Genomic DNA, 25,055 nt, shown 5'->3' on the forward strand with positions numbered 1-25,055 from the left:
GCACAATAAATCAAAAACTGGATGTTAACTTCTATGCCTTGTGAGTGCTCTTCCTTCCTATTTCAGCCTACCAAATCTTTTTTATTTTTTTTTCCAAAATTAGCTTTATTTTTGGTCTATTATTTGTTCATTTTACCTGTTGTTCTTTGGTAGTGAATAACTTTTTCCTCAAGCAGAAAAAGATGTGATTTATGTCCTACCTTGGTTTTATCTACACTAAATTATACTGCGCAACAAAAAAGAGAGGGATAGGCAAAAGGTTCTCCTGTTGTGCTGTGTCCTGTGAAGTCATGAGCTCAGTGTAGAAATAGAAATTTGTATAGAAACCATAAAACTCAGTGTGAATTTTCCCATGTTATGGTATGATCAGTGCTGTGGCATTTGAAATTAAGGAATTCTCACAAAAACACTTGTTGAAAGATGGGGATAGTTCTGCAGGTGAAACTAGAATATGAACATTCTCAAGGTGCTATATTAGGTGTGTGAAAACTCGACAGAAGTGGTTAGAAAGTAATCAGTTTTTCTGTATAGCCAATGAAGAAGCTAAGTCTGGGAGGAAGGACAGTTTGGAAGATGGAGTAGGGCAAGGATGAGACGTTTAGTGGCCCAGCAATAGGTTTCAGAGTAGGGGGATGTCTCAAGGTGCTGAACTTTGGGTAGAACTGAAAAGGACTTGTGGGTTATAGTTCATTATTTAGCACACTGTGTAAAAAGCTTGATGTGTTAGAGGAAATAGTCTGCTCTTTGGAAAGGATGTGAAAGTGAGTTAAAATAATTTTAAAATAAATGTCTAAACAGCAACTGTTCTGTTAAGAGTTACTTCATGCCTTTTTTTGATGGAATTTTTAGATGCATTGAGAACTGTTTTAGCTTATCTGCTCTTGCAATGAAAGGCTGTGCATAATAATCTAAGATAGCCTTATAAAATGAAAGGCTCAAATTTTCCAGCTATTTTCAGACATTCACCATTTTTAATTAAGTGTACAAGTATTCTGCGTGACCAATTTCAAACTGAGAATTACAAAACTCTCAGCATTACTGTAATAAGGATATAATGACATCAAGGGCTTCATCTTGTGTTGCTATACCTTGAGCTGATATACCAGCTGTAATTTTAGTCTTTTTTTATTTGTTTATCCCAGCCTCTCAATTCCATTTTTCATTCTTTCCACAGACTTCCTTCCAGACTTGCACAGCCCTTCCCAGTTGTGCAGTTTGAGTCAGCGTTTGCTTGTGTACTCTTCAGGGTTGTAGTAGATAGTTACCAGTAGATTTAAGGACCAGTGTCGTGGTGGAATCCAGATGGAGACTTAGTTCGAGCTACTGCTCCTCTTAAATCCATTTTAATCAAATTTTGTGCATCTGATCATGTATTCTCATCTTTATTTGTATGGGTGTCTTGTGCCTTTTCCCTTTTCTTTGCTCCCCATTGGTTGAAAATATTAGTCTCTATTACTTCTTGGTGTGTTCTGTTGATGCTGGGCCTTGATACTTTTTCCTCTCTATGCCTGCCAGATATGGTCCATTACATCTTTCATGTGGTGCTGTTTGTTAGTACTTTGAATTATGAGCATCTTCCTTGTTTATGTCATACAGCATCTTACAAACTTCCCTGTTAATTTCCTTATACTTTAATTGGTCATCTACAGTTCAATTATACCTGACAGGGTAGGAAAGAAATATGTGGTCTGCTCAGTAATTATTTTATTCAGAGAATTGAATATTCTGAAATTTATTCTGATTAAACTTGCCTTTAATCCTATGCAGTAGTCATGTTTTGAGAGTTATAACAATATTGTTTGCAAATCCAGGGTATTTTCATTACTGTAGTTGATTTTCTGCTTTAACTTTGAATGTGGAAGAGATCTGATTTGGGGATGTGACATAAAGTTTCTAACAGTAGTTGCAGGTGTTTTCACTGTAATGTGTAATTAATGAGTTTGTTCAGACCATGTTATCTTAAGAATCCTAAGAGAAGGCTCCAAGAATTTAGGAAATTGCTCAGTCTTTGATTTGCTTTTTTATAAATATTAGCAGGAAAAGCAATTTATTTGCTAAATAAGTAAACATGAATTTCTGCATTCATTTCACTAGGCTGTAGGTCATGCTCTTGTGTCAGAACCACTTGGGAAGTTTACACCAGTCAAGTTTTTTGCCTTATTTTCACCACTATTTTCCAATGCTGCTGTGGTTTTTAAGACTGTCTGTGAATAATCTGGCGTCACTTTTCATTTATCTTAAAATGTAGTAGAAAAAACCTATATTTATAGGAAAAGTTACATAAAATCTTTACAGAAAAGATTTCTTTTCATGTTCTGTGTAATCTTCCCCTTGAATCCCACCACACTTGCTTAAAGTTTCACTGAAATTCATCATGTTTCATTTTTGTATGCATGAAAGTATGATTATCTTGTTTTCCTCTTCAATCTCGGTTTATAGAAGGTATGGAAATGTTTACTCTTTCTGAAATCATTCTCTCAGAATTAACATAGGATTTTATTTTTTGTGTGTGGAAAATTCCATTACAGACAGTGAACCAGATTCTAATCACTAGAACATCAGACGCTGGTGCTGCTTTTCAGATAAAGAGAAAAATTCAATCTTATGGCAATTTTTTATGAGTAATTATATTGGACACACTGCTAAGTATAAAATTAAGTGAGAAAGTGACTTATGGAATGAAGTCCTTTTTTTGCTTAATTCAACGCTGTATTTTAAAAACTTGTTTGTGAAATAGTAGATAATCTTTCATTCATCAATTCCTGTGTGCTCTTTCACTGAGGTTGGAAAAGGCTGTTGTGCAGAGCCCTGAGAGCCCTTTAATATACTTACCTCTAATAGGTATTCATATACCTTGGGCTAAACTCATAGTGTTAATCCTTTAGTCTTGAATGTATGCAGTCTTAGGTATCAGTAAAATGGGTGCAAAGAACTGTAATGAATGTTTGAAATACTGTGAAAACTTTCTAGATATTGTAGTGATTGCAAGTTCCAAGTTTTCAACTCTGCTTAAAGCAATGTGAAGCTGCAAGAAGTGCTCCATACTGGTGTTTTTCCTGTTTTTCTTGCTACTCCATTTTAAATATGTGGTTCTAAGCCATGATTACTTCATGCTGCTTAAATCTGAATGTCAAATGCAAGATCTGTAACACTTAGTGCTGTGGGGTGTTTTGAGAATTTAAAATCAGACTTTGTTCAACTGTATCAGTTTGCCTGTGATACAAAGATCATATTTAACGTACTTTCTGTTTAAATTGAGAGGATTTGTGTACATGAATCTTGGTGTTAGTTTGGCACTGCCAGGCTGCAAAAAACAAGAGCTAAAAATAGAAAACAAAGAAAATAAAAAATAAGGAAGAGGACCCATATCATATCATAGAATGATTTGAGTGGGAAGGGACTCTTAAAGATCACATAGTCCAATCTGCCTGCCACAGGTAGGGTCATCTTTCAATAGATAAATTACTGAAAGTCCCATCCTGACTTTGAGGGCTTCCAGCAATGGAGCATCTGGATTCACTGGACAATCTGTTCCTGTATTTTACCACCCTTATTATAAAAATTTCTTCCTTACATCCAGCCCAGATTTACCCTTAAGAGCTTTCTAAATTGTAAAAGAAAGCATTTCTCTTCTTTCATAGCAGTGTGCACAGGTGACACCTTTCAGCTTCTGCAGTAAGTAGGCCAAGTGTCCTACAATTAACAAGCTCCTTTGGTACCAAATCCTGAACTGCTAATGCAAGCCCTTGCACTTATCCTTATAAAAGGATGAATTGCATTCATGGGAGCTTTTTTATATGAAGACCTTAAATGTTATGTTGCTCTGTAAAAAAAGTGGAGGTATTTCTGTAAAGAAAGGATTGAAACAATCTATTTCTGCTTATGATTGCAGAAAACTTAGTCTGAAAATTTTTTTGCATTTGGATGTGAGGCCAGAAGGATCTCACTGATGAAATGAGGAAAAGGCCCCAGATTTCTAGACTGAGTGGTGCTTTGGTTGTTTTTACAATTTTATTTTTATTTTCGGCTATTTTAGGCACGCCATTTTTATTTGAGGCAACAAAAGGCATAGTTGATCCTGCGTAATGTTTCAGAGATGAAGATGTCACCTAAAGAAACTAAAAAACATTCATTATAATCAAAACATAGTACACATAAAATAAATAGTAATTAAGTGTTGGGATATCCTGGTTTTATATTATTGAGATTAAAAAAATGGAACCAGTAAATTAGCAATTTATTTAAATACATTAGACTAATAAGTGTAGAAGCTAACAGTTTCAGAGCATAAATTCACTGGTTTCTGCTTTCATTTTTTAAAAAGTCGTAAGTGGCATATGCATGTGGTTAGGATATGGGATTTTGCTCTCTCCAGGTTCTCTTCAAAAACCTGACTACTACACCAGCATGGGCTTTATAGTTGGTACAGGCTCATTTGGAGAAGCTCTTTTGGAAGGATGGGGATTTTTTATATTAGCTTCAGGGTAATCTTGTGGTTTGCCTTGTGAGGATGCCTTTTGACACCAGATAGATTTGTAGTTGTAACCTGTTAGCACTTCCACCTTTTCCTTCCAATTGCTTGAAAACATTGGCAGACTTGAGGTCAGTGTAATACTCTGTCTGTGGGGTCTGTTACTTTCAATGTCTGGTGTAGGCCAGTTCTTTGAAAAGCTTCACAAAAGTTTTTGGGCACCCCTAGGAAAGATGCATAACACAGATTTATTTAGGTCATCTGTTTTGTTGAAAAAGCTCTAATGCCTTCAGTGTTTTGGATCACCAACCACAATTTGGTGTGTAATGGAGATTGTCTCACTGTTAGCAGTCTAATTATTTTTCTGAAAGAAGTGAGGGGGAGATAAGATAAAACAAATTAAAACATGCTTTACATGATGTCGACTTCTTCCACGCTAAGGAGAGACCTGATAGAATGGAACTGCAGGGTTTGTGATGTGCAGCTTTCTCCTGAGAGTGCTGTTGCATTGCTGTTGCATGGAAGGTGTATCAGTGCTGAAATCCACAAAGTCTCTCCCTTTACACATAGCTAGGTGTAACTATTCTTTGAGTTTTCAGGCTGGAACTCCCCTTTTCACTCTCACCTGTATGGTATCAGGGAGGCTGTACATCTGCACAGAAACCTGCAGCTACTGTTGAGACTATGTTTGCCCAGTCTCTCTGGACACTGATATTTGGTTGTAAAAGACCTGTATTTCAAACTTCTAAATAGAATAGGTGGTTGATGGATAGAGTTTAGTGCATTACTTATACCAATTCTTTGATTTGGATGTGCTGATAGGAAGACAGAAAGGAATGACTCATTGAATGTAGATTAAAAATTTTTTAAGTAATGGTATTCTTTTTTGTTCATTTGGTGACTTTTGTTATCCCAGGCAAAGAGTGATGCCTTGTAAGTCTGACAGTACACTGCAGAGGTAATTGGTGTTGGGTAGTGATGTTAGCTATTGTTTATTAGATAAATTCTGAATGTCTATTAATCTGAACAAACCAATTAGAAAACCAGCAATGGCCCATAAAGTTAGACAACAGTGAATTTTGTCTGCTCTGCTTATTTGTTTTTTCCCTAATCTCAGTGTTGTTTTACTTAGTCTCAGAGGAAAACAAAATTTATCTGCACCTTGGTTTTGCAATGAACAGCATGGTGCACTGAGACATAGACTATACGTGTTTTCGATGATGCTGTCTTCTGGGCAGCTAAAGGCAGTGGGGATGTTTTTCAGCTAGCCTGATATTAGGGAAAAATATGACAGTTTAATATCCTATCTGGCTAAAATTTTGCAGGAGATATTAACATTTTATTCTGCAGGTTTTTGTAAATCTGGAAATCATTTTGTGGAAGTATTTTTCTTTCATTTCATAATGAAAGGATGACAACTCTTGATCTTTTTAAGTTATCCTTCCTGCTACCTTTTCCAGGTCTCAACACAGAGCCTTAAAAATCCTCTGAATGTGGAAACAATATCACAAAATACTTCATTAAGAGTTACATTAATGCCAGTGAATTTTCTTTTGTGCCTTTATAATGTGACATCTGTGTGTTCCATTCAGCAATATCTCAGGGAGTCTCCAAATCAGTGTGGAGCAACAGGACAGTTTTTTTCTCCTTTTGGTAGTCAAACAGATATTCAGCCATGATTGAATTGCTCTCTCTTTCTGTGATCAGAGAGAGGTGTGTAGTTTCACCTTAATAGTACACATAAGTATCTCAGTACAAGTGAAAATTCTTAGAAGTTTCTTATGGACTCCATTTGAACCAAAGCCAGTCCAATCAGGGTCTCTCTGTCTCCTGACTTTAGGTTCTAGAATTTTCTCATGTAATTTCAATTTTTGATTAGCAATCCAGTGTAGAAAGTTGCTATATTCATCTAATTAATCATTTCACTGAATTGCAAAAACTAATTTGTTTTGTGATCTTAAACACACACACACAAAAAAAAACCCCAAACCCACACAAAAAACCCCAAACCAAAGCAATCAACCAACCAAACACCCAAAACCCAACTCATTCAACAGAAAAGCAATAAAGGAGATAACCTCTTATTTACATGCACCATCAGATTTAGTTTTCAGAATCTTGTTTTGCTTACTCTTGAACTTCTAGATGGTGGGATAAATAACTTTTGTTTGCATGTTTTAATTGAACCTCTCTTGTCACTATTTTACTTTGCATTAGAAAGCTTTACCTGTCAAATCCTTAGAGATGTGTGGCTTCTCAAAATCTTTTAAACTTAAAAGTAATATCTTGAAAAAGTGCTCTTAATGGTGAATTCTTGATCTCTAAGTAAGCCAAGCTAGAGAAGGCATGGCACTAAGGGCTAAAAAAAGTCAGCAAATTCATGGCTGAAATCTAGAAATCAGTAAATGACAAATGAGATTTTAAATACTCACTGATCTCTTTCAACTCCATTTCAAATCTGTTGTGATACTAATTTCAAAAGCCAACAGCAAATTCTTATATCCTGAGAAATGTAAGGGACAACACAGACAGTGAAGATGTAAATATTTTCTGAGTGATTTTTTTCTCAAGTTTTGCTGGATTTACGTTTCCCCCCATGGGGTATTTCTGAAAAGCTCCACTGGATTCTTCTCAAACTTTTATTTCCTAAAGTTCTGTAGAGATGGCTTTTCCTATTGCATGTTGCCTTAAAAAAGCTATACTACTTACCAAGCAAGCAAGAGATTTCTTAGAAGTTAAATGCAGGCATAAAGTTTATATCCACCTGAGATTCTCAACAACAACATTATCTTAAATAGAGCATGCTAGGAGAAACAGATTAGTGAGTCTCTTCCAGTTACTGAATGCTTTCTTCAAGCATTGCTAGTGAACAGTAACTACCTCGTTAAGGAAACTTTCTTTCCACTTGGCCTTGCCATTAAACCATTTTTCCTAATTTCTTCATTCAGATTTTCCTATTAACTTAAGGTCATTGCATTAATTTAAGGTCATTGCTTAGCTTGGTTTGTTTTAAATGTGAAGTGTACAATCCCTTCTTTTATTGAATTATCCTTTTATATAAATGTATCTGTCCTGTGCCACCTTAGCAAAACAAAAATACTGAGCAAATTACATATTCTTAATCTGTAGTATATAATTTTTTATCAGACATTTATTATGGTCCCTCTTTGGACCTTTCACTTTCTTATTTCTTAGGGTTGCATACAAATCCAAATCCTGGTGTGGTTCTGATACTTTGTACTGTTTTATATTTTACTCTGTAATTTCTTTCACCCATGTAGTGGTGGTCCTTACAGAAGTGAATGATCAGAAGGGATTTGAATTTTAAGAATAGTGTAAAGGAAGAAGAATATGTCTGCAGGTGTTTTGAGCACGTGTCTAGGGCAGCTGTTCCCTGAGCTACCCTGTCCATACCTCAGTTAGCTTGTCCAGAACTGGCTTCTGTCTGTCTGCTTGCCAGCATGTGGTCACAGAGATGTGCTCCAGCATTCTGAGCCGTCCCACACAACCTGCCTGCTTTCACAGTTGCCAGTGACTGGCAAGATGATTAAAGACCATGCAGCTGGTTGGTTGGTTGGTTTTCTTTTTTTTTCCTTTTTTTTTATTGTTATGAAATAATCAAAAGATGCAGTTGTGCATCTGTACTTAGAGATCCATATTGTCCTAGATGTGCATATGATTTGATTTCTCTGGACATCTTTGTGTTTCCTGATATCTTAAGAGCTGATGCCAAAGTAACTGCTAAGATATTCATCATGCACACCCAGCTACTGCCCAGATAGAAAACTGCAACTGGGTGCATGGAACTTAAGAGCATCGCATCACTTTCAGCATTTCCCCTCAGCTTCAATGTCAGCATGAGAAAATGAATAATCTCCTGGGGATGAGACCTTGATATTTTTGTTATATTAAAGTTTTCCATTCTTGGTGTACTTTTCATAAACTAGGAAAGTTTTTCCTTTGAGAGTAGCAGGCATCCTTTGTTTCCACGTGTTTGTGTCTCTGCAATTTTCACTGTGATAAATATGCTTAATGAATAATATGTTTTTCTACTCCTTGCATACGGGATACTTCTGCAGCAGAGCCTTGTAAGTCTAAGAGGAAGAAGTATATTAATCAGAGATGAAGCTTCATTTCCAAGGAAATCCAAGTTTTTCTCAAATCTTTATTCCTGATCAGCATAAGATTAGTCACAAATATACACTTACCTCCCCTTTTTCAGCCTATTCACTTGCAAGTCTTCTGTAATCTTTCTTTGAACATTAGCAATAAAAGGAGTATGTATTTGTCAATTTATATATTAAATTACATCTTGTTTATTTGGTCTTTCTCTTTTGGTTTATTTGTTCTCCTTGGTTTGTTTATGCCCAGACAATCTAGAATGCAGTGGTAGAAATCTGTGTACAAATTACAAGTCAGTATCCTAAAACTATCCCTTCACTGTTTTACTGGTTGTCTCTGAATGCAATTCAATTTTTAATGGTTTCAAGAGTGTTTCTTTTATAAGTAGTTAAATTACATGGAAGCAAAAGGAAACAAAGCAAATCTAAGTGTGTAGTTCTGTGCTGTTTTTTTGCAGTACTGTAATGAGCTGTGACACATGCAATGTGATCAGTAGTACTGAAATGCCCACTGAAACCTCTTTCTCTTTACTCTTTTGTCATTTCTGACATCTTCCTCCAGGGCAGTAGTGCAAAAGTCTTTTATTTGAGATAAATCTTAAAATTAGAAAATATCTTTAATTTTTGCCTTCAGTTAAGTAATTTTTCAATTTTGAAGTTTAATCTTTAATAATGGAAACCAAGTTACCTTATTATCTTGTCTTTTGAGCATTTGTAGCTCAATAAAACTTAGCAGAAAGCTATGAAAAAAACACCAAAACAAAATGGCAAAATAATTTTAAAAACATGATTTTAAGAAAAGTCAATGAGCAAGTTTCCCAAACTTAGTAACATTCAAGCAGCAATATTGTATCAGATCAAAGGGCTCAGGGAGATCCTCTACCAGCATAAGGCAATGGACCAGTTCTTCAGTTTTGTCTTTCAGCAACAGGAAGAACTTGTGGTTACTGTATTTGTGTTCCATGTAGGCACTTCTGTGTCTGGAAAATGAGCTGTACATCAGTTGTTAAAATGTTACCTTTCCTCATTTCTCAGAAGTTTGTTATTGGGAAGGCATATGGGTGATGTTCTAGAAGCCATGTTCTGTCATCTCCCTCCACAATCAATTCCTCCAATGTAGTAAAGGTGGTTTTAGTTGCTGTCTGACCATTCTTTCTCTGCTTGTGTTAGGAGAGAGTAATAGACTTAGAGAAGTAATCTTAAAATACAGACATTTATTCTGACAGTGGCATACTGTCCTAAAAATTTTACAGATGTTCAATTGTGGAAAGACCAAGTAAGCTGGTCCTTGGGACTCCAGTAACTGCTATAAGTTGTGTAACTGGAGAAAAATGTTCTTTTGAAACACCAATTCTGATGTGAGACTTACAGAAGTAATGCGTGATTAATTGCAAATGATCTCTGTTGGCTTATTCCAACTCTCAGCCTTCTGACTGCGCTTCAGATATGCTGCAAATACAATTGAGAAAATGAAACGAGGGAACAAAAAGAAGTGATGCATTCTATTTATCTCCCTCTGTTTCACTGCATGCTTTGAGCTGATGAGTCTTCTGTGCCTTAATTCTGGCAAGCGGCTTAGAGGGGAAGGAGTGCGTCTCAGAGCGTGCTGGGAATCCACAGCCCCACCGTGGCAGTGCAGCTCACTGTGATGCTTTTAGCTCTCTTTCCCTCTTGGACTACTGAGCACATCCATCAAGGCTCACTGGGAAGTAAGCTAAAGCTTTCATCCTTCCACATGAAAGAGATTTGCCACTTTTCTAATCCAACTAGCAGTGAGTACTGCTTCAGAAAGTCAATTTCTGCTGCTGATGAACTGATCAGAAAGGAAAAGGTAAAATGTCCTTTTTCTCTACTTGAGTTCTCCCGATGCCACCATTATGCTACTCTAAAACATAGTTAAAGTTCAACGTGTTCAACACTGGTGCTGTACTTCAAAGCTAAGACTGAAAGGAATGGTAGATCCAAGTCCACACCAATCACAGGTGAATTGAAGAGAAGAGGAATTAAAGACCAAGATAAATTAAAGACTGTCCCCCTCATATGAGAAACAAGTTTCTCACTGTTTGAGGAGTGAGCTTTAAACACACAGGACTCATGGTAGTGGCCATTGGCTTAGATATGTATGGATGCCAAAATCCTTTTTTGGACATCTCTGAAACAAAAGTTGAGATGTCATCTCAGGATCTACTTGAAAAGTATTCTCCTGGAAAGGTGCCTTGTTTCTGATATTAAGCAAGGAGTGGTCTTCTGCATTTGAGGATGAGCCCAGGAGGAATATGCAGCTTTTGTTTCCTTGACAATATTACAAGGATGGTCTGAGAACTGCAGGTGGGCTGCAACCTTCCAATGAGCCAGCCTGATCATCGTGACCCAACAGGTGTGCAGTTTGCATCTAACTGCATTCTGGAGGCCTGTGGAGTCTGAATTGCCTCCCAGCATTATCATCAGATGATGCACAGGACAGACTTCTATAACCAAAAAATGGCAGCAAGAAAATAAAAACTTACACATGAGAGCTGCTATAACTACTTTAAGACCACCTGTGGAACAAAGATAAGGCCTTCTTGAACAGGAGTCGCTGACTAATTTCCAAGCAGTTGAGGGGAAGATGATTTAACTTATGAAATGCAGACTTCTGTTCTACCATTAAGTCTGAGAAGGACTGTATGTATGTTATGAATGGAGAGGGGAGTTTTAAACAAGTTTTTTTCTTTGCACAGGCCTCTGGCAGTAGACAGTAACTTTACTGAGGTGGCCAGCATCCCAAAACCCACTCTTGTTGCAAGTTCTTAATAATGGCAAAGTATCTCTATGACAAATCTAATTATTTATTTGGTAGACACAAATTGAGCAGACATAAGATTTTAACAGATGACTTATTACATAGGATAAACGAAGAAACACTAGTAGATAAACAATACAGTGAGGTTGAGGTACCTGTATTACAGCTAGTGAAGAAATAGTTTAGATAAGAATTCAATGTATCTTGCCATCCAATTGCTGATGGGACATACAGATGATCCTTCCTCTCAATTTCCCGAAAAGTATCCAGAGAAATGCATCCAAACTTTGTGTGAGAAGCCCTGCACATTTCCAGGGAATATGTAGGAGGCTTCTGTCTGTGATAATTTGTGTAGCTGTTATAGTGTAAAGCAGTGACTTTGATGATATTTAAATTTTCTCTCTATATATATCTGCTCTCCAGACCAAGATGTTCATTCTCATCTGGGGGGGTCTCAGCCCTCTTGGCACCAGAGATAACCCTGTTTCAGGTTATCTCATCCAATTACAACAGCTGATGTCATAGTAGAGAAGGGAAGGGGGAGGAACATCCTGCCACAATGCATCACTTCAGAATCAGAGAATCATATTGATCACTGTAGATGTCTTCAGGCTTAGCATTGTCTTATGGCTCTTGATCTGAATATGCATAGTAATTTCTCCTGACTTAAGTGTGAAGACTTGCAGGGTCTGTAGGATTCACAGTAATTATTTCTTTAAACCTATTTTCCTCTACTGAAAGGTGTGTCTCTCTTTTCTGAAAGTGAAACAGGAGGCAAATGGTGCTTCCAAAATTTTCATGTTTAACCATAATGGAATTGAATAAGTTATCTCTCAGGATATAACTGAAAAAAATGTGTAGGTAAATAACATATGGTACAGGGATTAGAATAACTTAAGTAGTCAAGGAAAGAGACATTTCTTTTAGAAGTATATAAGCCCTGTGTTTGTCTGTGAACTCAGACCTGATCCTTTGAAAAAGTAATAGTGAATACAGGTGGCAGGGGAGTCTGCAAAGCATGAGCAGGCATAGACTGAAAGCTTTGTGCAGTGTAAGCAGTAATAAGATGTCCTTCTTATTACAGTTTGTTTAGAGGAGGGAAAACCTTTTTTACTGAAAGCTCTTAAAATATACTGAAGTTAACAATGTAGAAAACATTACCCATTATAGTCTGCAAATTTAATTTTTGGCGATGGTCTTAATTTGCTTGTTAGCCTACGTTAGAAGAGATGTTAATGAATGTTAAGTTCGTGCTGTTGAACTGTCAGAAAAGGTTATGGTCAAACAGCAGTGTGGACGCGTTAACAGCTTTTGTTAAAGGCAGTGTTCCCTTTCCACTCAACAGACTTTGACACAGGAGCTGGCGGTTTGAAAAGGAAGTCTGCTTTTCCTGTCAAAGTATTGTCACAGCTAGTGACCTAATGACAGTCTCTGTGTTGGAGTTTGTTACCTTCAGCGCCAAAAGACCCTCAATACTCCTGCTAAATCAGCCTTGCTAGGTGTTTATCTCCTTGTTCTCTGTGTAGAGCAGAGTAGCAGAAAGGTCTCCTGCACCTGCTGCATGTTCGAGTCCATTGCTTTTTTTGAGGAAATGCCAAGGACTTCAGTGTCCAGCATTCTTTTACTGGATACCAGTGTAACAACTGAATGATAATTATTAGACTATTTGAAACTAATGGAACCATTTAGATCAGTCTTTGTTGATTCTTTAAACATTTATTTGTTTACCTTTAAAACGCATTTCTAAATTTTCCAAGTCTGTGGTCATGAAACAGTTGCTGTTCTGGTTGAAATCAACTGGAGACATAAGCCTGCTGCAATTCAGAGTTTCAGAATGGGTACGAAATACCTAATCTACAATGGTAGGGGGTGAAAGTGTGTGTGGCAGGGCTGTGTGTTGGATTTTTTTGGGAGGTTTCTCTTTACTTTGTTCATTAACTGAGTAAGCTTTGTGGTGAAGGAAAGTAAACTGGGTCTGGAATATACAGAGGCTTAAAATGGAAGTCAGGAAAAGTCACAAATAACACTTCTAAAGGTGATTTCTGTAAAATGTTCTTGGTGCTTGAAATTCATATGTTGCTGCGTGATGAGATCCAGCTGCTACCTGTCAGCCTGATCATGGGTCGGACAGATGGCCTAAGCATGGCCCATAGTGAAATAAAATGCATTCAGGAAAAACAACTATAAGGGAGGCTGTCTACATTTAAAATTCAGCACACATTTAGCTAATTAATAGAGTTTCAACAAGGGACTCATCATGTTACAGCCTTCAGAAGTTTATTTATTCTGGACTAGAGCAGCATATCAGGCTACATTTTGTAGAAATGCTAAGGTTCTGGTGCTTGCATTTTGATTGACAGGTCTGTTTAAATTAGATAGCCCCATCCATTTGTTAACACCTGTGCCAAGTTTCAACATGTCCAGTCCAAGCTCAGAAACCAGCTCTCTCCCTTACATTGAAGTTGGTTGAAATTTTTTTGGAGTTCCTGAAAAATGAGGAGACAGTGTAATTTAAAAAGCAGGATTTAAAACATATTTTTCCAGTGATTATCTGTTCAGATGAAGGGTGAATAATGGACCAAAAGTCAGTGGGAGTTCTATATGCATAGAATTTGCTGAGTTGGAAGGGAACCACATGGATCATCAAGTTCAACTCCTGGACCTGCTCAGCACCTGGACCATCCCCAGGAGTCCCACCCTGTGCCTGAGAGCATTGTCCAAACACTTCTTGAGCTCTGTCAGGCTGGTGCTGTGACCACTGCCCTGGGGAGCCTGTTCCAGTGCCCAGCCACCCTCTGGGGGAAGAACCTGTTTCTAACATCCAAACTAAACCTTCCCTGACACAACTTCAGGCCATTCGCTTGGGTTCTGTCACTGGGCACCAGAAGGAGAGATCAATGTCTGCCCTTCCTCTGCAATGAGATCTCCTCTCAGTCTCCTCCAGGCTGGACAGACCAAGTAACCTCAGCCACTCCTCACATGGCTTCCCCTCAGGGCCCTTCACCATCTTCATTGCTGCCCTTTGGATGCTTTCCAATAACTAATGTATTTCTAATATCACCCCAAACTGCATACAGTTATTTACAGTTCTACCATGTAAGTCTGTGTTTTAAGAAGAAACTGCTGGTGCTGCCTTGCCTTCTGTTGGGGCTGGGCTTGATAATCAAATTCAACATCTGCAATACGGACCCAGTGAACTTGGATGGCAACGAGCAAGAGGTTGCCATAAGCAGAGCTGAATGTTTGTTTTTCAAATTTGCATAACTAATTGACAGCTTATTAGGAAATCTGAAAGCTAGAGGCAGGAAAACAAATTGGTTACAGCAGAGGAAAATTATTGTTACAGCATTTGGGTACTGGAGACACTTAAACCACATTAAAAAATTATCCTTCAGGAGGGCAGATGGAGCAGTCTGTCAGGAGGCCTCAGAAAAAAGTTTCAGCTGAGTGTGTTGGTATTACCACTCATTTCATTCCATGGCTGTGCTTCTGCAGCACACTGCCTGACTGCTACACCATGGCCTGAGCAACAATAAATCTTGTTCCTCATTCTGGTTTTCTTCTCTGAGAGCTCCAGTTGTCCTGTTTCTGCATCTCCATGTCATGCTGGATGGCTGTACTGTTCATGTGCATGGGGCCTGATAGGTAAGAGTGCAGACCATGTGGGATGGTGCTGGCTGGGCTGTGAGTTCCATTATCACGTGAAAGGCACACAGTGCTGCTTCCCAGAGCTCCTGTGTCTGCTAACAGCATCCTGAGCCACACTTTTTTAAGAGAAACTTTGGTTTCGACTGTAAAGGCAGTGTCAACTGTATTGCACTGACTGACAAACAGGATAACCAAGTGCAAGGAAGGAAAGGATGGATCCAGCCACAAAGAAAACATGCAAAAAGCAAACGGCCTTGCCTGCTGAAACATCTACCTCAAACACCCTAAAAAAACCCCAAACCTGTTAATTATGTTAAAACACTTCTAATCATATATGTCTTGTGGCCATGATGAAAGCAACAGCCTTAAAAATAAGAAATACAGAGAAATTAACTTCAGAGGTAGAAGAGAAGGCTCTTCATGCTGTCTGCTGATTTATGTTTGAGAGTGGGAGAAACTTTTTTCTTAATTTCTGTTATAAGGAGGGGAAAGTTAAGGAAAAAAAATTAGGTGATTTTGATTGGAGATTTCATGTAACTGGTTGTAAAAGAACATCAGATCTTTTCAGGGTTTCTTGCAATGATTTTTCACAAAGGACTTCTAAGGAATATCTTTTGGGTCATGTAAAAATAGGACTTAGAGAGTAGAATTTCCATGGCAGCATTCTGAAGCTCATCCTGCCTTTTTAGCTGGCCCTGTGCCTTGTGCTGGGAGCATTTCAGTATGTTCTTGAGGAAAATGTTGCGAGGAGGAGGAGGAGGTTTCTTAAGAACTAGCTAAAGTTTAGACAGCCAGAGGGCTGTACAAAAAAGATGGGCATTATCTAAGCCAGAAAAGAACTAGGTTGATGAAAACTGGAAAAAAGATTGTACCAGACTTTTAAAAACAAACTATAGGAGAAGGCAATAACTTCAAGATAATGCATTGTTTGTACGTGAAATCATGACATCCTATCTTAGACAAAATAGGAAAATGTCTGTAAAACCCACAATAAATAGGAAAAAGCAATTTGAAGAAATGTCAGTTAAACAGAGCATGTATATTAAAAGCTGAAAATAATTTCCAGTAATTCAAGTGAGTAGTTGTACAAATGGTTCTCATTGAAGGGGACAGATATCTTCAGGTGCAGCCTATTTTCAGATGGCAGAACCAAAACTATGATCTGTAGAGAGCAAGCGATAACTCTACAGAAGGAAGACTACTCAAGAAAGAAAACAAAACCATAATTATTCTTCATGAGTCGCAAAACAGATAAGGTTGGAAGGGACCTCTGGAGATCATGTAGTCCAAACCTCCTGCAAAGGTAGATTCCCTTATAGCAGGCAACAGAGGAACCTGTATGGGTGGATTTTGGATGTCTCTAGATAGGGAGATTCCATGACCTTCCTAGACAGCACTGTTTCAGTGCTCTGTTATCCTCAATGTGAAGTCTTATGTTGAGGTGGAACTTCTGTTCTAATTTATGGCCTTTGCTCCTCATGTCACTGAGCACTGGTGCAAAGAGTCTGGCACCATCCTCTTGGCACCTACATTTGAGATATTTATATGCATTCATGAGATCCCCTCTCAGTCTTCTTCCTTAGACTAAACATGCCCTGCTCCCGTAAATCTTTCCTCATAAGAGAGATGCTCCAGTCCCCAGATCATCTTTGTGGCCTCTGCAGGACCTGCTCTGGTAGCTCCTTGTCTTTCCTGTGTTGAGGAGCCCAGAACTGGACACAGCACTCCAGGTGTGGCCTCACTGGGGCTGAGTAGAGGGGCAGGATCCCCTCCTTCAACCTGCTGGCCACTCTCTTCCCAAAGCACCCCAGGACATCAAACTGTAATGATTTTAATGACTTTCATTGCTCTATTGCTACATTTGTTCCATCTCCAGAAAGGGATATAGCAGAAGTAAAAGAGCCCTAGTAAAGAACATCATATTTGTGTATATATATATATATTTGGTATATATTTTATACTTATTTGTAAACCAGAGTGCAGATTTTTATAAAGACTCTTCAGCAAGGCTACTGGCGTAAACGCAACTACTCTCACAGTTTCTGAAGCATAGAAAAATTGCTAAAGCTCCTGAAGCTTAAGGAACTGTTAAGATTCACTGGATGGGAGGGGGGAAATTAAGAGCAGTTTAATAAAAGTTGATTGCCCACAAACTCTAGTTGCAAATGTGTTGGATTAAAGCAACCATATCCATGAGGAAGGAGAGCCTGCAATTAAACTGAGTATAAAACAACTGTAAGTGGTGACAATCAGTATAACTGAGAATATATTAAATCTAGGAGATTGATAAGAGAAATATTCATAGGGGGCAGCAGAAAAGAGAAATTCTGTAGTTACCAAGACCAAGATGCATGCTCTCTGCCTATGATGTAGTACTTCTTGCAGTTCATAGAAGAAAAAAGAGTGCTATAAATTAAAATTACAAGGATGTTACCATATTTTCTAACTGATACCTATAACTTCTATTAAACTAGTTTTAGTCTGGCAAAAGGAGACACAATTTTAGCTATATGTCTTGTTAATGCAAGAAAAGAATACTATCACAGTAATTCATATGATAATCATTAATTCTTTGGGTAGACCTTCACATGAAGTGGTTGCTTGCAACCTTTAAGATCAGAATAGCTACAGCCTTGATATATTGGTTAAACATAAGCTAGGTTTCCCTTATCAGACCTCACATATGGTAACTGAGTCAGATTACTTGCTCAGAAGGTTAAATATTTGTTTTCTAAAGATGTAAGCAAGGTCATATTAAGTTTGTGAGCAGTTTCTGACTTTAGGAACTACAATAGCAATAGCTTCTCCAGAGCTTTTATCTATTTTTCTGTCTACTCTATTAGCATTTTATCTTCTTTGAGGTTTCTCTCCAGTGATTTGTTCATGCTCGCGTTTATGTATTTTAAATCAATTTGTTGCTGGTTAAAACATATTAGCATGCCTAAGAGGAGGAACTAGGAATAAAAACTGCTTCCTCCCAGGTGAATATTATAATATCATTAATCCAGAGAGCCAACTTCCCATGTCTCAGCTGTCTTAGGAAGACAGAGAAGGCTCCTTGACTGGGGAAAGTCAGTCTCCTCACTGATGGAGAATTCATGCTTTAGAAAATGGGAGATACAGTTTTCATCCTCCCAACCTCCATCACCTTACATTGTGGAGGAAGTGGCTTCTTGCCTGTGTCTCAGTTAAATTATTTGACCATTTCTCTCCAGGACTGTGAGACAAGTTAGGTCAGACAGCTTGATAGTGGAGCTCTGAAGAGAAATAGGATCTTTAAATATCACCCCTTTTGTCCGTGTTTATACATCTGTGAACCCTGTAATGTTATGCCAAACCTTCTGATACAATGTTTTTAGCATGTGGAGGCACCTAGGCCTGGAATTTCTGCTGCATGGTAAATTGCAACCATCAGAGCTGCAGGGTCCTTCTGAGACTTGTCCCTGGGTTTTCCCAGCTCCTTGCATTCTGAAGAGCTACTGATGTCGGTATGCCACAAGTACTTACATAATTGAGGGCTTAAATAAATGGAAAGAGTGAAATGGTTTTTAGGTTGTGCATGTAAATGCTTTCAAATACAGTGGTTTGAGAATTCATTTAAGATGACCTTAGTGAAAACTGCCCGTGGGAGGATTTCTCTCCCCCCATCTCACATCTCACTGTCCCCACTGCATAGCCAAGCTGTGAGCCGTAGAGAGATAGAGCAGGTTGTTTCAGTTATCCATTTTTAAATAATTTTCAGCTGGATCAGCTCATTGATTCATATGACTGAGTCATAGAATTGAGATAATCAGCAGATTTGAGTCAGCTGCCAGATAGCCTGAACAGCTGATGAGGACCTTGGGCAAGAGATATTGGCTGCCTTTTGGTGGCTGTCAGTTTGATTGTCATAAGCAATTTTGCTCAAGATTACTTCTTTTTCCTGGCATTTTAATAATTTGCAGGTGAAATGGAATGCTAATATTATTGGCCTTGTTAGATGTCATTATTTAGGTGACAGAGCTAACGTTAATGCACACATACACAATAATTCAAATTTCATCAGTGAAAGAACTTTAATATGGGTAATATGGGAAATAATTGGACAGTGTTTCTTCACCTTTTTTCCAGCATTCTGTAGCAGATTAAAACTTTGTCCAGAGATAACAATTTTTTAAATAAAAGATGATGCCCCCCTCCAAACCCTCTTCATGCTTTTTCCCTTTTAAATATGGATAATCAATCTTTTGTGACCTATGAAGAAGCTTTAAAAGTATTTTCTTCATTTAGTGTGTGGCTCATAATTGTTGTATAAAAACACAAAGTGAAGTGCACCCAATTAAACACCTGCAGGAGTAAAATAGGGTAAGTCAGGAGAAAAGCCACCTCTGTGTGGTTAGGGTACACATCTGTGGTACATTTATCTTCTACTCTTTTTGCACAAATTAGCAAATGTAACTTTTTTCTGACACTGTTCCCAGAGTTCTCAACTAGATAAAATGAGAAAAACTGAATTATTGTCTTCTGATCCTAACTGAAATATCAGAAGATGTTATCTAAAAAGATGAGGAAGTCAATAACAGTTCCATTGGGGTTTAGATTGGTAACATTGATCCCTACAACTGTGTTGGAGTCAGAAGTTCATATTGCTTATGTAACATATATGTGAAGTCTTTATGGTATAATGGATTATTTTGAAGCTGTCTCCAATCCTTCAGTTTTTTCTTCTCTTAGGAAAGCTGCAGAATGGAAGCCCCAGCACAGGTTCACTCTAAAACTAAAACCAACCAACCAAAAACCACTAAATGAACTATAGCATAATATCCAGAAAGTGCTAGCACATTAAGGTTCCTAAGTTACTTTTGAGCTGGAACCATGCCATATATGACAATTTGTAAAACTGCCTTTTGTCCCCTCACATTATGAGGTCCTTAACCAGTAACTCAATGGGCATAATGTTAAAAAATGGGTGCCATTCATAAGCAGTGTTTTTTGATTAAGAAAACAGTGCATGGAGGGATCTTTTGATGAAGAAAACCATGCATCCAGTTTAGTGCCTTTACTCAGTTTACTGTTAGTTCTGAGTATGTCTGGGTAGCCATGAGAAAGGAGCCTGGGCCATGTTTCAGTGGCTGCTGCACATGGAGTCGGAGAGATCTTGGATGAGTGGAAGATGTATCATCTTGGTTATCTCCTAAGAATATTCCAGCAGGGAGCATTCCCAGTCTTACTGGCTATAGAGAGGAAAATTAAGGGTTAAAAAGGTAGCATCTTTATTTTAATTAAGTACTGAGAAATATTGCTAGGTAGCACGAACCTTTATTTGAAGTAAAGTTAAAATCTGGTCAAATTTCAGTGTAAATCTGTTTCTGCTGCTGGCATTGAGACATAACTGCCTTTTTAAAATTTATTTTAGGTTTTTTTCAAATCTAGAAGTGGCTGCTAAGCTTGGTGTTTGTTCATTCTTGATGTCAGTTGTTCTTTGCATCCCAAATGATCAAAGCTTGTGCATGACAGTGAAATTTTCCTGCCTTTTGACAATGTGTTTATGAACTGCCTCTATGATGGTTCCACAGCCAGTTTCTTACTTGATGACATTGCAGCTCTAATTGCTTCTGGATTGCATGGCTGAAGCTGAACCTTGCTTTGTGCCTGGAAGCTCCAAAAGTTTTGCTATAATTTAATCCAGACAGATTACAAATGCAGCCTGCCAAAATGTATAATAACTTGAGATGTTGATCTTGGTTCTGTCAGCATGTGAAGAAATGCAGGCAAAAACCAGTTGGATGTGCTGGGCGAGAATGAGGGCAGCTCCAGGTAATGCCAAGGCAGCATTCTTGTATTTGCTATAGCTTCTATGTGTCTTGTAAATGGGTGCGTTTTCCTAGCTGTGGCTGCTCCACGTGTTCTGGAATGTGGCAGAGCTGCTGTCCAGCTTTGCTCCGGTGTGCCAGGCTTTGTAGTTTGAATCTGACAGTCTTGTAAAAACTTTTCTCCTTGACTTGAAAATAGAGTTCATTTTTTTGGTCTTGTTGGGTAGATGCATACTGATGTGACTGCAGTGAGTATTAGATTTACCTTCCAACAGTGTGTTTCTTGGCACAGTTTTTTTCCTTTTCTTAGTCTTTGCCTCTTATGTGTTCAAATTCTCTAGCCTTTTGCCTGTTTCATGTTTTATGGGCTCAATTCCTTGTGTGAGGGTGTGATAATCTGAAAATTTCAATGAATGGAGCCATGAATTCTGAAATGACACCACAATACAAATTCTAAGTGCATGCTTATTGCTTCTATTGTAAATGATTTTTTTTCAGTATTTAAATTGTGATCATGACAAATATGCAAGTTCTACAGCAAATTAACCTCTCAGTAATAATAAGTATGTTGAAAGATACAATCATTTGTAGAAGTGACCATGATAAGGAGATTGTTTCTGGCTGTCATAAACTTTATGATTAAAATAAAAAAAAACTTTAGGGATTATTCTGAGCTCTTTGGACCATCAAATTTGAAAATCTGTGTTAGAAGATGACAGAAGGCTGTTGGTATGAGTAATGTATTTCAGAAGTTGGCAGATGAATGGTGCAAATGTTTCCAAATAGCTTGATGCAAAATTGAGTTACTTTTTTATAAAACCTACTTAGATCAGTGTAAGTCTGCTTCTTAGATAAGTGGGATATATGTTTTGAGAATAGTCTAAAAGAAGCTGTAATAAAAATGAAAAGTGTTATGCATTAGTAGAGTTATGACTAGAAATTGAATGGAATAACAGATACAAAGATTAAAATGAGAAGAATTTGTGATCAAACTTTGGCTTTGCGGTGTTCAGGATCTAGCCTTTTGAGTGACAAGAGATGTGTGGTCTTCTCTCTGGGCATTAAAAATGCATTCTAATGTTCACTAATAGTCTAGTCACAATAACCAAATAACTGAAGTTTTATCTTGGTGTAAGTAGAGTTGTTTTTACAGCAGGAGGGTAATGTTTTTTTGCTTATTACATTTGACTTGTAAACCATTTGCATTTCTTGCCAAAGCTCTCGACTGGCTTATCTTGAAAACGTTTTGGAATATAGGCGCTACTGTCATTTAAGAGACAAAGCTAAAAACTAAACATATGTTCCTGTAAGTTTCTAATTTATTGAAACTGGTGTCCATAAAAGAGGAAGAGGTGGAGTCTTGTTAGGGTGAATTTGCAACTGGACTGGGCACAACTGGAGAAGGACAGTTTTTCAACATCATAGTGGTATTGGCTTTTTTATTTATTTTTTCATCTTCAGCTCTCCACACTGTACTTGTTGCTAGGAACTGTGAAGCAAAAAAGTTCAGGACTTTGTTTTGGTTTTTTTGGGAGTGGCCCTCAATTATAAGAGCTCTGTGAACATATTTTTTTCCTGCTTCTATGTGTTACTGTCCAACAAAACACTATAGGATCTTGAATTACACTGGATAAATAACTAGGTTTTGTCCCCGGTACACAACCATAGTTATCTGTAGGCAAGAGATTCCTCTGAATAGTAATTTCAGACTACCCCATTAACTGCAAATGAAGTTCCATAGGTCATTCTGCTATTATCAGCACTTCCTTCTGGAAGCCCAGGAAAGGAAAGGCATGTTTGTGGAAATGCTGATGGAGGAAGATAAAGGCATATGGACAATGTCTTCCCCATCATCCCAGCCTAGGTGCAAATTTTCTTACCTCACCTCACCATACCATTCTTTTGGACTTCAGGCATTACCTGAGCAGTATGGACACCTTGGAGGTCAGGGGCAGCAGGAACTTGACAAGCAGCTGTTGTTCCTGTAAGAGGTAGAGGAAATAACTAGGTGGTGTGGCTGTAGAGAAGAACCTCCTGTTCACTTTTTCTGTCTTAAGTTCAATTTAAGATGCAAAATAAAATAAAGTTAAATCGTTGCCATAGAATACTACTAGCAAGTCAAATAGTTAATGATTTTGTAACATAAATAAATAAATAAGGAATTGAAGGTGTTTCTGACTTGAGATGATATCTTGAAAGGTAGTCTTTAAAATGGTGTAGAGAACATTGAAGTGTTGTGAATTAATATTTTATAAAACTTAAGTACTCTAAAGAGAGAGCAAACTATGACTAAGAAGCCTGAAAGTTACCATTAAAGCTATTTGGACCTTGACATATAATTGGAATGCATAAAAATAGTCCAACTTGTAAAAGTTCACATTCTGCATGCTAAAATCTAGAGGGATTAGGCTACACACCAACTGTTCATTAATCTTCCCATTGAAGCATTGCTATCTGAAGTGCAGCCAGCTGGGTGATTATTAAATCTAAGGAAGGATTTAAGATTTAGAATGCATTTTGAAGCCTTTTTGGCGTATTATAACTTTCCTGCCGACACCATGAATTGATCAGCCTTGTGAAAAATTAATCAAGGAAAATGTATTGTTGTTTTTTGACAAACAAAGATTGCACTCCCTAAAGAGGGAGAGAAGGAATGTATGTAAGATGGAGAGAGGGAATGTATTTATGATAAAGGCCAGTTTTTTTAAGAAAGTTATATTGGAATAAAAATATTTGTAAGACTACAGTTAGCAGCTAAATCCTACATGCCAATTGCTTAGTGTCTGCCAGCCCTAAATATCCTTTATAACTTTCTGGAATAGAAATGCATTCTAATGAGTGATGAGATGGTTGATGTTGAGAAATGTTCACACAAATAATAATGCATTCTAAGTACAAAGACATAAAAAAGTCCCCAAGCACTCCCGTTTTCATGATGCATTGTCCCTGCCTGCATCTGCGCTTGCATTCCATTGTTCTTATCTTCTTAAAACAGAAACATTTTGAAGTACAGATTGTCTTTTGGGAGAAGCAAGGAAGCAGTTTTTGTAACACCAAATACATTATCATCACAAAACTGGTATTATCTGTCACATCAGTTTGCAATTAAACTCAACTGTTGTTCCATCCTGTTTCTCCCCAAATGGCTTGAAGTCTTCTGTTGCGATTGTTTAGAACTTCTGGAAGGCATTTGTGCCATGTGCCTTGGGATATTTTGTAGAACAGTCTGGACAGTGAATCCTTGCAAGCTTCTCAGTCCTCATCATGGCAAGAGAGGTTCCTCTAGGGAGACCTTCAAAGCAGAGCCTGCATTGGGAGCTCTGGGTTGTCCTCTGGAGCAGTGTACACCTGCCCAGCATATGGAAAGGGTCTAAAACAGATGAATTGTATAGCTAAACATGGGTTGTAGGAAGGAGAGTTTGTACTCCTTTAATCTTCCAGTTTGCCTGTCTTTATTTACTTGGCTCCAGTCAAGCAGTTCTAGATACCTGTGCCAGTTGTCACCTTCTTTTCTCCTGTTCAGCCTATTTGCAGCTTATTTGTTCTTACTTCCCTTATTTTAGTAATGGTAGAATTATTTTTTAAACAGTTGCAGTGAACTATCCTAGCAGCTGTTGGGTCATGCAGGAGGTGGTAGGTGCAAGCAGCCTTTTCTATTTGGCTTTTAGGTGTGAAGTACACAGCTGTCGTTCTTTTTCATAGATCTTCTGCTCTGCCACTCCTGCACACTACATCTAATTCTCAGGAATACTGTTAAAATGATGTCACCCTTCTTAGGATGCAAAAGAAGTTTCTTCTTAGATGGAAAGTGTCTGCATTTTCCCATATGTCTGTTGTTGCCCTAAATCCTGAGCAGGGGAAGGTGCCATATTGATAGATAGGACATTATCAAAAGCCTTCAAAGGCTTAAGAGTGTCTCTTGTCCTTGTTTTCCAGTGACTACCCAAGTTTTGCAGTATGCACAGTGTGCCAGTTCTTTTCCAGTTTCCTTAGGCCGAAGAGTGAAGTCAGTGCTTCAACCTTTCCCCCCATCCAAGAGTGCCCTTTCTACTCCACCAAAAAAATAAACCACTAAAACTAATTAGTACAGGGAAAGAAAGTGGCAGATTATTTGCTTGAGTTGTCAGTTTGCTGGCACTTCTTCAGTTGCTAAACCAGGAAAAAATAATGTTATGAGACAACATTTCAGGTGGCTTCGGCCCAATTTCTATTTGCTCATGTCCTTTTTGAGCATTCAGCTG

General features: G+C 37.9%; 1 protein-coding gene across 14 annotated transcripts in view; it reads left to right on the plus strand.

Moving 5' to 3' along the window:
• Positions 1-25,055, plus strand: part of CADPS2 (calcium dependent secretion activator 2) — a 287,063-nt gene that overhangs the window by 59,631 nt on the left and 202,377 nt on the right. The window lies entirely within an intron of this gene.

Source organism: Cinclus cinclus, chromosome 4, assembly GCF_963662255.1.
Source record: "Cinclus cinclus chromosome 4, bCinCin1.1, whole genome shotgun sequence".
Taxonomy (NCBI): Eukaryota; Metazoa; Chordata; class Aves; order Passeriformes; family Cinclidae; genus Cinclus; species Cinclus cinclus.